This window comes from Rhamphochromis sp. 'chilingali', assembly GCF_963969265.1.
Source record: "Rhamphochromis sp. 'chilingali' genome assembly, chromosome: 1".
Taxonomy (NCBI): domain Eukaryota; kingdom Metazoa; phylum Chordata; class Actinopteri; order Cichliformes; family Cichlidae; genus Rhamphochromis; species Rhamphochromis sp. 'chilingali'.
In genome coordinates, this window is record NC_137929.1 from 2,632,826 (window position 1) to 2,646,643 (window position 13,818).

At 41.9% G+C, this 13,818-nt stretch overlaps 1 protein-coding gene across 3 annotated transcripts in view; it reads right to left on the reverse strand.

The window, feature by feature from the left end:
* LOC308397810 (uncharacterized protein) overlaps nucleotides 1-9,886 on the reverse strand; it is a 34,468-nt gene extending 24,582 nt beyond the window's left edge. Inside the window, exons 1-2 of one of the 3 annotated variants that reach the window (XM_080883942.1) lie at nucleotides 3,183-3,237; nucleotides 2,414-2,486 (exon numbers count right to left, since the gene is read on the reverse strand). The gene's annotated coding sequence lies outside the window, so the exon portion shown is untranslated. Of the gene's footprint in view, nucleotides 1-2,413; nucleotides 2,487-3,182; nucleotides 3,258-9,703 lie in introns of those variants that run through there. The other 2 variants (XM_080883943.1, XM_080883945.1) reach the window with 2 other exon arrangements.
* Nucleotides 9,887-13,818: the final 3,932 nt, after the last annotated feature.

Here is a 13,818-nt window from a genome sequence, read left to right on the forward strand (position 1 = left end):
TGCTATGGTTAATAATAACATGTTCAGTCATGAGTGAAATCAAAGCTTTTCTTCACTTTAGCATTTAACATTCCCAACAATATAATGTGATACCTTAATTAAAACACAGCTAATAAAACACAATTTTCTTAATGCAAACATCAGTGACTCAACATTAGCAACCAAAGGGTTCAGTCTGCAGCTCACACTCATGTGAAGCTACAGCCTCCCCCTTTAGTCTCTGTCATTCTTCTGCTCCTGCACAAACAAAGCAAGACAAAACTTCCACCCTTCTTCTACAGGCTGGGTGAATTGTTGTGGACATTCACTAATCCTAAAGTCGGCACCGTTTTTGTCTCAGTATCAAGTCAGTTAAACTTTTAGTCGTCAGTCCGTCACAGTCCAGTCACATGCATACATCCACACACATTCATACCAGATATTGCTGATAATGGAGTCTCGCGCGCAGCCTATTCGAGCCTCCATCACCAGCAAGATGACGTCATCATTTTAAAGGAAAACAGCTCCTTGTTTTTGGACTGGATTGACTCGCTGCAATCCTTTTAGGCTCAGGACTTCTCATGTGATCAATGTCCCATATAAGTGAATTTCTCCCAAGCCCATTATAATCATGGAGAAAAACACTTTGCCACTGTTTCCAATACTGGGGCCCATTGCAAACATGTCCAAGCATAAAACCATCTTTCTCTCTCTTAGAGAAAGAAAACAATCCAAACCTCACTGATAAAATCAACCTAGTGTCAAGCAAAACCCAAAAATCAACCAAAACTTCACCAGAAAGTTTTCCTCCCTCCCGGGACAATATTGTGCAGGAATACAGGCACCGTAACTCCTTTTGCACTGACAAAAACATGTTGGATTGACTTGATTCAATAGTGGACACTGGTTGCACACAAAGGTTTTGCTTTGGCAGAAACTTAAACAACTGAGTTAAATCAACACAACCTTTTCATATTCAGTAAAGCTGCATGTTGTGTTCATAAAACACGATTGAAACATGTTCAGATGGAGTAAGTTGAGCTCCTGGAACATTTTAATCCTTCAATTGAAATTGAATGGGTCTACAACAACTACCATCCTCCTATCTCTATCCTGGTTGCAGCAGGGCTGGGAAATAACCCTGAAGTGATAGGTTACCAGGCAGGGTACACCCTGGACAGCTCACCAGTCTATCAGATAGAAACATACAGCCGTTTACATTCATGGATAATTTAGCCCAGGACCTTCTTACTGTGGAGCAACAGCACTAACCAGCATGCCAACAATGGAGGAAATACAGGAAAGCTATGATTTCCTGTATTTGAGGCAGAATTCTTTTGTTCTTGCCCTTGACAGGTTAATCCACAATAAATAGCAACAGCATGCATGTGGTGTGTGTGTCGTTGTCTGCCTCTTATAACTCCAGTGATTTTCCTGTAGTTTGAAATCTTATGCGGTGTTGACACAATAATTTGTTGTAAACCAGGAAATTCCCAACTGTGGTAGAAAGCACAGCTTAGCCTTAGCAAATGTTCAAAGAAAAGTCGTCACTTCCTGATTTCTGCTTCACTGATAAATATTGTCACACTGGGGTTTTTGCAAATGATATCAGTGAGCACTGTGTGGCAGCTGGAGTCAGACAACTGAAGCTCCCACAATCAAGACCACAAACAGCTTTCAAAGGAGATTTGAAGCTTTTCTGGCAGCAAGCTTCATGATTTATGGGACTGTAACTGGAACAGAAACTACCTGATCACCAATGGTGAGCTGGCATGGAATTATTTTTATGACATTTTATCAAAGTTATAAATAAGCATGCCCATTAACACATAGTGAGTGAGCATGTTGTCTTCCCACGCAGTGAACAGCGGATGCTAATGTTTTTGTCACTTTTTACAGAGTCAAACTCAAAGTAAGGTCAGTGCTTCCACGCTTTAAACGCTGCACGCTCACACTCTCTCCACACTCGATAGATTATCCATTGTTCATCTGCACACAGCTGCGGTTTTAGTAACGCAGTGTGCTTACGGGAAAGTAACAGTAATCTAATTACCTTTTTTGCAATAGTAATCCCTCACTTTACTCGTTTCTTGAAAAAAGTAATCGGATTACTGCCCATCTCTGGTTGGAGCTGTGCACTTGTGGGTTCCACCTTGTGTACACGTTTATCTTTGCTGTGTGTACTTGTACCTCTGAGTGGAAGCTGAACTCTTGAGTTCGAGTATCGAAGCATCAGCTGTGACGTTAAAGTCCAAACAGCTCGTTCATTTGACGTGCAAATGAACGAAGGTAACGCCGTTTTCATGTGGATGTGTCACTGAGACACTTTCCACATCCACAGCTCACAAAATGGGAAAACTATAGAAGTATAACAATGAAGAAGTTACTATGTTACGGGTCCCAAGGATGAAGACCTCGATGACAAATATGTTACCTGTAAAAGCAGGTGAAGAGCAGAGTAAGGAAGACACGATGCGTCTCTGCTTTCCTCCAGAACGTGTCTGAGTCTGATTTATTTCACACAAATAAATGCTATAAAACACTAAACATGAGCTTTCAATATACTGTTCAGCTGGTTCCTCATTCACATCAATTACATTTACTTATTTCACAACATCAGTGAAATATACTCTTTTTAACTGGTTCAGTTTCTCAAGTTCACACTTCTTTCCATAACAGCTACATCCTTTTATCATATCAATAAACACATCACATTGTCTTCTGCAGTGTCTTACTGGCTAAACAGTTCTATTCAATAACAGCATTGGTAAATACATTACATTTGTTCCCTCCAGTAATTTACTGGCAAAATCACTATTTAGTGCATCATGAAACACAGCTTGTTGAATCAACCCATGAATGCCTCTGTTAGCTACACAGAGTTGCTCAGAGTGCTTGTGTTACACTAGCTAATCTACTCAGTCACTATAACAGAACTATTAACATTCACATCTCACAGAACTGATTTGATTGGAGCATTACAACACGTTTGCACAGAGCATAGGAGCGCACTGACTCTGCTTCACGAGCGCTCCACCTAACGAGCGGGCTCGCGGTGCGGTCGCGCGGGACACTCCTCTGGTTTTCTCCCGTGTTTACATATAAATAACTTTGGCGGACCGCCTTAACTCTCCCATTCACATTAACGTGGGTAACCATGGTGACAATAAACAACATTTTCGGTGCGAGCACCGTGTACCGACCTGTAAAAGCAGGTGAAGAGCAGAGTAAGGAAGACACGATGCGTCTCTGCTTTCCTCCAGAACGTGTCTGAGGAAGCAGCGGAAGGTGGGCTCCACTTACTGCTCCCCGAAACCCCGGAAGCAGCGGAAGGTGGGCTCCACTTACTGCTCCCCGAAACCCCGGAGCAAGCACCAAAGTTCCGCCCTCACTGCTTTCTAACATAAAATGAATCCCTGTTACATGGATTTTCTATCCTCTTAAAGAAACTGAAAATAAATACATATAGCAATGAAAAATGTCCCGTTACATGAGTGTTTTACACAAAATAATATTCATGTGGTCATTCCCTCACAGGGGTGCCACAACTACACTGCTGTTTTGACAGAGACACAGTGTGTTTATCTAACTTGGCTGAAGCCAAAGTTCTCCAGACAAATTCAGTCTGTTTCTGCCAAGTGTGAACTCACTGGATGAGCGCCAGATACACAGAATCAAAAAGGGATAAATTCGTTTTCTTATGTCAAGTTCATGTCACTAACAGCTTTGCAGGGTATAGCAGTCTGTACCTGACGCCGGTCATCCCACGTAGTCTTCTTCGTACCTTCTAACTGACAGCTGGTCAATAAACGAGCTCCATAAACGCTCCATATTCACCTTTACATGGAATATAAAGGGAAAAGAAGAAACACAGTGCTGTGTCAGCGTTAGACATATAGATATATCCTTGCTTTTAATACATTTGAAGGTGGGTGGGAGAGGTGCTTCTCCGCGTAGTCTACGGTCTCTTTGGGATCGGTAAAGCTTTTCCTCACATCACCATGGGTCACTAACAGCTTTGCAGGGTATAGCAGTCTGTACCTGACGCCGGTCATCCCACGTAGTCTTCCTCTCATATTTGCAAATGTGGCTCTGCGTTTCCAACAGAGGGAGGGAAATCTGGGAGGATGTTTATTTTAAAAACCCTGTGGTCTGTGGCCTCACAGACCACAACGGCAGCAGACCCGACCACAACAGCAGACCCAGCCTCACAAACCACAACAGCAGACCCAGCCTCACAAACCACAACAGCAGACCCAGCCTCACAGACCACAGCTCCAAATGCTACAACCACACAAGCCTCAGCTCCACAGATTACAGCCCAGCAATCTACAGCACAAACCATAGAACCAACAGTTGCAGAGAAATGTAAATAAATATAATATTTTTTTATTTTTAAAAAAAGGACTTTTGTTCCTATGACAGTGTTTGTTTCAGTACTCTGTAGATCATGGCATAGGAAATTTTACACCTTTAAAAAGATTTTGTTAGGTATATTTCCTAACAGAATATTTAAATTTAATAATATGTTAATGCTTTAAAAAAACATTCATGGGGCAAAACATTATAGAAAACTTGTAAAAGAATGTAAGCCACATGTGTAAAATTACACAAATGAAAAAGTGAGTCCTTCAAAACTGTGAATCTTTCTTTTGTTGTTGTGTAACCCAGAATGTTCATGATTTATATTGTATATCTGATGTACACTAAGAGTGAAAAGTTTGGACACACCTTCATTTTAATGTTGCTTCTTAATTTCCTTGTCTATTTTGTAGATTCATTGTTGATTAGAACTCGAGGCATCAAAACTATGAATGGACACATATGGAGCTGTGGAACAGCCTGCCGGAGGAGCTCAGGGCCGTAGAGAACGTACATGTTTTTAAGAACAGGCTCAAGACCCACCTTTTTAATTTAGCTTTTACTTAGCGTTTATTTATTTTATGCTTATTTATTCTATCCTGTCATTCTATTATTAATTTAGGCTTTACCTAATATTTTTTGGTTTTATTCTTATTAATTTTTTAATCTTCTTAATCTTCTGTGTGTGTGTGTGTGTGTGTGTGTGTGTGTGTGTGTGTGTGTGTGTGTGTGTGTGTGTGTGTGTGTGTATTGAGAGTGTGGGGAGTGAGTTGGAGGGTGGGGTGGGCTGCTTTTAACTATGTAAAGCACTTTGTGCTACATTTTTTTTGTATGAAAAGTGCTTTATAAATAAAGATTGATTGATTGATATGGAGCACTAACCCTAACACAAATGATGTAGTAAACCAAAAAGTATGAAAGAATCAAAAATATTTTTTATATCTTAGATTCTTCAAATTAGCCACCCTTTGCTTTGATCACTGCTTTGAACACTCTAGGCATTCTGTCAGTGAGCTTCATGGGGTAGTCACCTAAGATGATTGTCACTGCATGAAAAGCATGAACACACAGAAAAACACTGAATGGGAAGGTGTGTCCCAAATTTTGACTAGTAGTGTATGTTCTTCATTTTCTTATTTTCTAAAATTGCTGTCATATATGCTGCTAGTGACATAGAATGCCCACTACAAGAAGTATATTAATGTTGTGATGATGACTGCCTGCCAGCAACAGTTTGAAAGATCAAATACTCTTTAAGACGCTGCTTTTAACAGCCCAAAAATTGACACTATATTTTAGAGATAATAAAACTAGTTTTGGAGGAGAAAAATAACATTTTTCCAGAAACGGTTATGTAATAGTAAAGGCCACAGGTGCAAGCCTTGAGCCTGAGTATTTTAAAATATAGCTTCAACTAAACATAATTTTAAAAATTTGTTGTAATAGGTGTTTCTGCAGGAAAAAAATTTGATAGGGGCCAAGAGCTTTTCTATTGCTATGTATTTAAATTTCTTTTCTTTCATTAATATGAATTTATTTAAATGTCTTTGTAGAACATTGTAAGTGTAACTTTACCCCCAAATAAAAGCAAATTTAAGTGCTCTTTTTTTTTTTTTTTTTTTACAAAATACAATGTTAAACCATGTGCCCATTTTATCAGCGTCTTAAAAGTATTTACCCTGAAACACGTCTTTTGTCAGACACTACATAAGAAATTATGCATTTTAAATTTTGATTTACATTTAGTCCTGCTGACTTATCTCTTTTTCTTATTACTTTTTGTAGATATAATGGATGCCTGGGCTGGAAAGAGTCCTCACATTCTACTCTCCAGAATTGGTGCTTACAAATTATTCTACTGGGATATCCAACAAATTGGTACAGTGATCTAGATGTAGATGTTAAATTAAGAAGTCTAAAAAAACCAAATGGTCTCCAAAGTTACTGTACTTATTGGTTATACTGTGACTTATTTGGCAAATATACCCTTTGTGATAACAAAGCCAATATGGATTACAGATGGGGGGGGGGGGCACACATTTTGGCAGCCGATGCCACACAGCCTGATAAAATCTGTATCCCTCCATAACTTTTGCTGTGAATAAGACATCTTCTCCAAAGTTACTGTACTTATTGATTAGATTGAGATATATTTTGCAAATGAACTCATTCGTGATAGCTTTGCTACAAAGTGTAAACCGAGTGTCAATTCACTGGAGAGCGACGTGTTTCCATCTGGTTTTACAGTATTATAGTATCAAAGTCTTTTTCTAGACAAAGTATTCCCAGCAGGTTATTTCAGTGTACAGTATAAGGTAAACTGTCTTCCACACGGCACATTACAATGTCACGAAACTAATATTAAATTCATCGAGTCTGCTGTTTTCCAGCTTTTACTCTTTATCGCGTCGACTGCAGATCAGTGACAAGTAGCGTACAGAACGGAGCTGGGCAAGTGGCTCCTCCTACTTTGCGCACTCCCGTGAATGGGGAAACAATTTTTGACGGGGGTAACTACTTTGGCACAACAGCGTTCTGCCGTCAAGGGCGATCATTGGTTAAATGTGATCATGTGACTGATGCAAGCCAGATCCTTTTATTTAGCAAAACTGTGATTAATAGTTAAATATTATTGTTGAGGGGCACAGACAGGACTCCGCACACACACATTAAAAAATAATAATAATTTTTTTTAAAAAGTTGCCTCAACAAAAGGGCACCTTGGGCACCCATCAGGAAAGGGGCGGGTGCTCAAGCCCCTCTAGCCCCCCCCTCTGCACGTGCCTTCCTTTAAAGGTTCTTCAATGAACCACTGAAAGAAATGGTTCTTCAAAGAACCATTGTTTGAAAGGTTCTTTGTGGCACCAAAAAAGGTTCTTCTATGGCATCAGTCTAAAGAACCACTTTTGGTTCCAGTTGGCACCTTTATTTTTCTGAGTGTGGGGTGGCAAGTGCCACCCTAAAATGATCTCTTGCCACCCCAAGTGCCACCCCAGTTTTGCATATGACAGTGTTGTTTATTAAAATAAGATCGCATTAACAGTTTGAGCGTAGTTACAGTCAGCAGTGAATATAAATGCTAAAACTGTATATATTGCATAGTGTCGTCCCCCCCCCCCCCCCCCCCCCTGCATCAGTAACAAGTGGTTCAGCCCATAGCAGGACAGCTTTTTTCTTGTTTTCAGCAGCAAGCGATGCTTATGATCGTGCCAGAGCACATTCTGAACAACACCATGGGAATTTTGGATTTTACACAGGTGGGTGGATGTTACACTGTGGAAATGGAGGAAGGTGAGTGTTATTAACCCTCTGTGGTCCACGGACATGCTGCACCTCCAAATCACATGACTGATGTAAGCTGCCATAGCAACAAGCTGCAGCAACGCTGAGTCTCTGTTTCAGCCACATTGAAAGTTCAGACTTCAAAGTTTTTAAATTTTAATTACAGGCCAGTAAATCCAGAGTTATGATCATATATATCAGCCACGCTTTGTTCTAAACACTGTCGTCACGTTTGTGTGTGTTTTAAGCGTTTTCTAAGGACAGCGCGAAAACAGTAAAGAAAGGAAAAAATCCACGTTTCCTATCGGTGGAAAAATGCACCATGTCGACCAAGAAAATTTCTCTAGATCCGCCCCTGGTCTTGCTGCCACAGATGGAGCTCCCACAGCCAGGGGAAGGAGTACTAGCAGTCCAGAAGCAGCGGCCAGCCAACCAATGCAGAGGCCGGCCACTTCAGAGAAAGCCAAAGACGGGACCCTGGACCCCAAGAACCACCCGACACCTGGGGGAACCCCGACCGCGCAACTAAGAGGAACAAGCCATCCCCGGAAAACAACCCTCATAGGAGCAGGCCAGCAAGTCTCGCACCAGTTGTGACATCACATCCTGTGTCGTGCGACATAATCGTTGTGGTGCGTTGATCAGTATCGCTTAATTTTTGTAACTTGATCCATTTGCCGTGGTCGTTGCAATCATGCTCATTTTTCCACCATTTTAATGATGATCCTGCACCGAAGCTCAGAGACACACGAATACACAGAGTGAGATGTTGAAGCAGTTTGAAAATGTGAATTTGTGGAGAGAAGTTTGCAAAAAACACCCTCAACAAAGTCGTGGCTTCCAGGACGTGAGCATAAATCTTTGCACAGATAATGTTCATATGTGGATTCCTGGTTTTCTGCAGTTAACTGTGACCCAAAGCGTATTTTTAAAATGGTTCCAGGCAATAAAGTCTAAAAATAAATACATCTACTTCCTTTTTCTGTGTTCCAGCCTCAGTGACTCTGACACAGTGCTGTAATATTTACACCTCTGATGAAAGCAGAGTTTGTAGTTGCAGAGAAATACTCGACTCATTTTGGGCATTTACGAGCAGGAACCTCAGAAAGCCCCTCGCTGCTTCACTGGTTAAGAAGCAAAGCAAACATTAGTTCACAGTGATGTTAATTAAGGCCCAAAGTTTAGGAACGAACGTCAGCACTTCACTAATGAATGTAATGCTGATTCATGTGCTTGTTTTGTAATGTGCATGTTGTGCGTTGCTATTTCCCATATTCTTTGGCACTGATAGATGAAGAGTCTCAGGCAGGACCGAGGCTGCCAGCTGCTGACAGTGAGCAGGGAGAGAGCAGCAGAAGCTGGGCAAGAGCAGGGCACCTTCAGCCCCCTTCATCAGTCAGAAATCATTTGGGTGTCTGTGTGAAATGTCTGATTTTTAAAATCTTTTTGTAGACATATTTATTAAATGTTTAACAATTATATAGAAGAAAGACAATGTAAAGAACAAAACATGACAAAACAAAAATGAGTTGAAGTTATGAACTGTTTCTGAGAGACAAATAACACCAGGATCCTTTTTTGTGTAGCTGACAGCTGGTAACTGTGCAGGGGCGGGTCTAGCAAAGTGTTGCCAGGGGGGCAGGTAGGGCATTAACAGGGAGAGGGGGGCACAAAGAAATACTTTTCTTTCTTGTTCTCATTTAAAATGTCTCGCTTTTAATAAATAATTATCTGAATCTTACAACAAACGTTTTCATCTGATGTAAAATGTATAGAAATCCATTATTGTACATAGTCATTTTTTTAGGGTCCCATCATAATTTCTTCAGAAGTAAGTACTGCATATGATGCCAGTGTTTCCCACATTTTCTAGATTCTGCACCAGTACTGTGTGTAAAATGCATCAAAAAGTCCGTTTGATTCTTTCTCAGCTGTCTTTCTGTCTCCTTTCACTTTTTAAAGGTTGCCATGTTAGAAAACATATTTTGCCCTGCCGTGCTGTTTATTGATGTGGCAAATGAAAGGTTTATGAAAATATATCTAAATCTGTCATCAGTAATCAGCAATGATCATGTCTCACCTCTAGTCTCTGTCTTAATGTCAGGTTTCCACCGTGTGTTGTAGATGTTCAGGAGGTTAACTCGACCAACAGTCTACTTCCTGTTTAGAATACCAGGACAGGGAGGATGGTGCAGGTTTAAGTTTATTAGACTGATGCATGTATACCAACAAGACAGCGTCCATCACTGTGACAACAGCGTTTGTTTTCATTCAAAGGCTTCATGGTTTTTCCTTTAATACCTGGTGGGCCGGTCTCCAGTCAAAATGCCCGCGACCATTTTTTGTCCCAGTCCAGCCCTGGTCAGGAGTCACAGTCAAGTGTGAGCTGCATGGCCCCTCTATGAACATTGTGGCTTTCCTAATGGCCCCTGTTGAGTCTAATTGTTGAATGTTGTCAATGTGTTTCTTAAATTTTACAGGTCTTAGTTCAATCTGTAGGATCAAGACATTCCTTTGATCCTGACCACCTCTCCACCCACTCTGTGCTGGGGGAGGATTATTGTCGACACATCTCTGTGAAGATTCTGTTTCTTGTGTGGTCAGCTTCCTGCCCTTTAGTGGCTTCACTGTGTTGTGCACGCTGAACCAATACAGGAAGTGAACCATATATTGGGTGTGGGGGAGATCACCATTTTATGGCTAAGGATGCTGTTAGAAACAGTTGGAAGTCACACACACAGAGAGACACACAAACACTAACTCACTCAAACAGCTGAACTACAATGATCCATGTAGCAAACACAAACTGTTATATCGCCTTTGGGCTTTTGGAGCCTTGACCTGACTTTTAAAAAATAATTGGAAAAAAGCTCTATGCTGCTACAAAATGAAAAATAGATATTTGCAAAATTCTGCCCAAGTATGTATTTTACCTGGTTACTGCGTGTGGCGGGCGTGGTCTGCAGCGCCGCTGCAGGGGAGGCGGACGCACCTTAACGTCTGTGCTCTCTCTGCTGTTGTTGGTGTGTGTTGGGCTGTGAGCTGCAAAGCTACAGCCGGCTGTGTGCGCACAGCAACCGTGTGTGTAAAGTGGTCAATAAAGAGATGCTGAAAAGCGCGTTCATGCAAACATCGTCGGGTCTGCCGTGATATGTTTACAACGGGACTTCTGCTCCTGAACCTCTGCGCACAGCGTCTGCAGGTCGGGGCTGTACGAAGTCACTTTATCTCTACAGGACTGTAAGCTGTCGTCTGTGAGGCGTGAGCGTGTTTGTTTGAACACAGTTCACGGTGGAGAACAGCTGCTGACATAATGTGGATCCGAAGATCCATAACTGGCCTACCTGGGGCTGAAAGTCTCCATAAATGCAGGCGTTTCGGCGGCTACACCGGCTTCCACGAGTGTGACGCTTATTTTGAGAAAATAATAGAATATAAATGTATTTTTATATTCCAATATCACAATAATCTTCCAATGTAGAACTACAAGTTAAAAAAGAAGTAACATAAATCAAATCCACTTCAGCTAAATACTTCTCATTTATTTCCATCTTACATGCTGTGACTGCAGCCATTCCCACATCTCTGTGAATGGGACTCATGGACATGGATCAGTGGTTGTTGATCAATGGTCCTGAGAATCTGCATAATTAAGATGAAGGAACGGAGCTCCCAGCCCATCGTTCCTGCAGCTGCTTTCAGTCTTTATGCAAATGTCCTGTTTGTAAGACTGAAACCTGCAGCTGAGACTGAAGACGTCACCTGATGATGACGACACGTTTCTCCCACAAAACGCTGCGTCCAGATGAACAGAAGCAACAGACTCACTTTCCTGGATGATTGAGATGCATCAAGACTTCATTGTGTGTTACTTCTCATTCAGCACAGACACATTATTCCTGTTAGGTCATGTCAGCTGTCACTCAGTACAAGCACAACTGTGAACAACACAAACTTCTCTTCAATGTGTCACAGAAACACTAAGTGTGAGAGCCTGTATGACACACAGGACAGACTGTAAGCTCTGCTGGCTGCACAGCACTTTGTAGCAGTTTTCCAACATGTCCTCCACCCGTGATGTCAGTGGTGGGACCCCAGTCACAGCACTCAGCACCACCTCCTTTAAATGGATTTTATAGCAGTTACTCCCGTTACTCGGTGCAACGCTTCTTAAATGTGTTTTTGCAGGATAAAACACAGCAGGTGGTGTAGAGAGGACGTCAGCTGACGGAGCAGAGGGAGGCAGACTGTGGATAAATGACAGAGTGAGAGGAGAGCAACCATGACAGAAGCACAGGTGTGGCAGATAGAAGTGGCTTTATAGACACTTATTGTCAGTCCTCGTGCATGCTGTGGAAATAAGTGTCTGTGTCATGAGGTGACATGTGAGCTTATCTTTGGTCAATAAAGCTGAACGACCAGTTTTCACTTTGCTTGTTACGCTTGTTTAGTGACGTCTGGGTTTCTGTGGAGCCCGAATTTTGATGAGTTCTGGTGAAATCATCTGAGATCATCTGAGCATCGGTGAAGAGTCAGCAGAGAAAGTGTGGGACAGAAGTTTGCTTTGGACACATGGACTGAAATCAAAAAGTAACAAACAGGATTTCCAATGGACAGTATGGAGAAGTGAAAGTACACAAAGGCTGTGCTGGAACACGTGTGTTACACTTTTTGACAGCTGAGAACAAAACACAATATTTTGCATCATCTCTGCAGTGTCTCTTCTTTCCTCTGCTGTTGTGCTTTTAGCTCCAAACTGTTTCAAATGGTTTGTCAACAAGCTGACCTCTGACCTCTGCAGTACTAACTCCTGACCCGTACAAAGAGCGGGCGTTTCTGACCTTTGACCTGCAGCTGTATGTCTCTCAGTCTCAGTTCTTCTCTCCGTCACTGATGGAGCAGGTGTAGTTGCTGCTGACAGTCAGTCGTTTGTTTTCTCAGAGTGAGGCTGAAGTCTGAACTGTTCAGAGCATCAGGTCTCATCAACGTGCGCTGCTGTAACGCCGCTTTGTCCTCTGAGATCACCAGGTATGAAACCTGAGTGCTGACAGAGCAGCATGTTCCCCCTCATTCACCTCCACCACCACAGCCAAGGCATGCTGGGAAACTGAGGACACACAGACGGAGAACTGAAGTGTCTGCTGTGTGTTCATCTCAGAGTCCTCACAGGTGACACATTAGCTCCAGAACACCAAGCCAGGTGTTTGAAGCCTGACAGGGATTCTTCCCATCCAGAGGGAGGATTTAGCTGCACAACAATGAACATTAGTGTGTAGTTTAGAAACACAGACTGTGCCTGCACTGCATCTAGTGAAGAAAAGTGTTACTGCGAGAGAACGAGGCTCCTTTAAAGCAGCTGATATTAAGGTTGAAAAATCAACAATAAGCTGATGTAATCAACGTTTCACAAAATGGTCAGCAGCTAAAATCTGGAGCCGTTCTTTGGTGGTAATTAACAGTTTGTTCTTGTTAGCTAATTATGTCATTAAAGGTAGCAGCAGAAGCCTTGTGTTGAAAGCCCATTCACTCACACATTCACACAGTATGTGTGTGTCTGTGTTACACTGTGGACATCCCTTCTGTTGGAGCGCCATCTTGTGGCAGGTTTAAGAAATGTTCTTCTTGTAAATCCAAACTGATGCACCTCCATAGCAGACTGTGGAGGCTTTCAGTGACATGAAGACTTGATTTATACTGTCATATTCTCCTGTTACACAAAGCACAGCACGCTGAACATGGATGAACTGAAACTCCCAGCATCTGACTGAGGAAAAGCACAAATCATTCTCACACTGACTCCTGCTTGATTTTAGATTTGCTTTCAAATCCTCACACTTTCATATGAAGCACTAAATGGGCTCCAGACTGTTTATCTCAGCTTCCTGTCAAACACACTGCTGCTCACACCGAGGCTCAGTTTACTCCTCCAGCCTGGCTTAACCTGCTGTCTGTTAAAAACAGTCCCACACTCCTCTGTTTAATCCTTCTGATCAGACTCTTTGATTTTGTATTGTTTTTACCTGAAGTTGTGTTTTTGACATGGTTCTGTCTGTGAAATAAAGCTCACACACACACTGCTACAGTCCTTCATACACTTAGAAACGAAGCTGCTCCTTTCCTCAGTGCTGACACATAAAGAAGAGTTGCTTTTATATCCAACACGTCTCTGTTCCAGAAAACAGCTTCAGCAGCCTC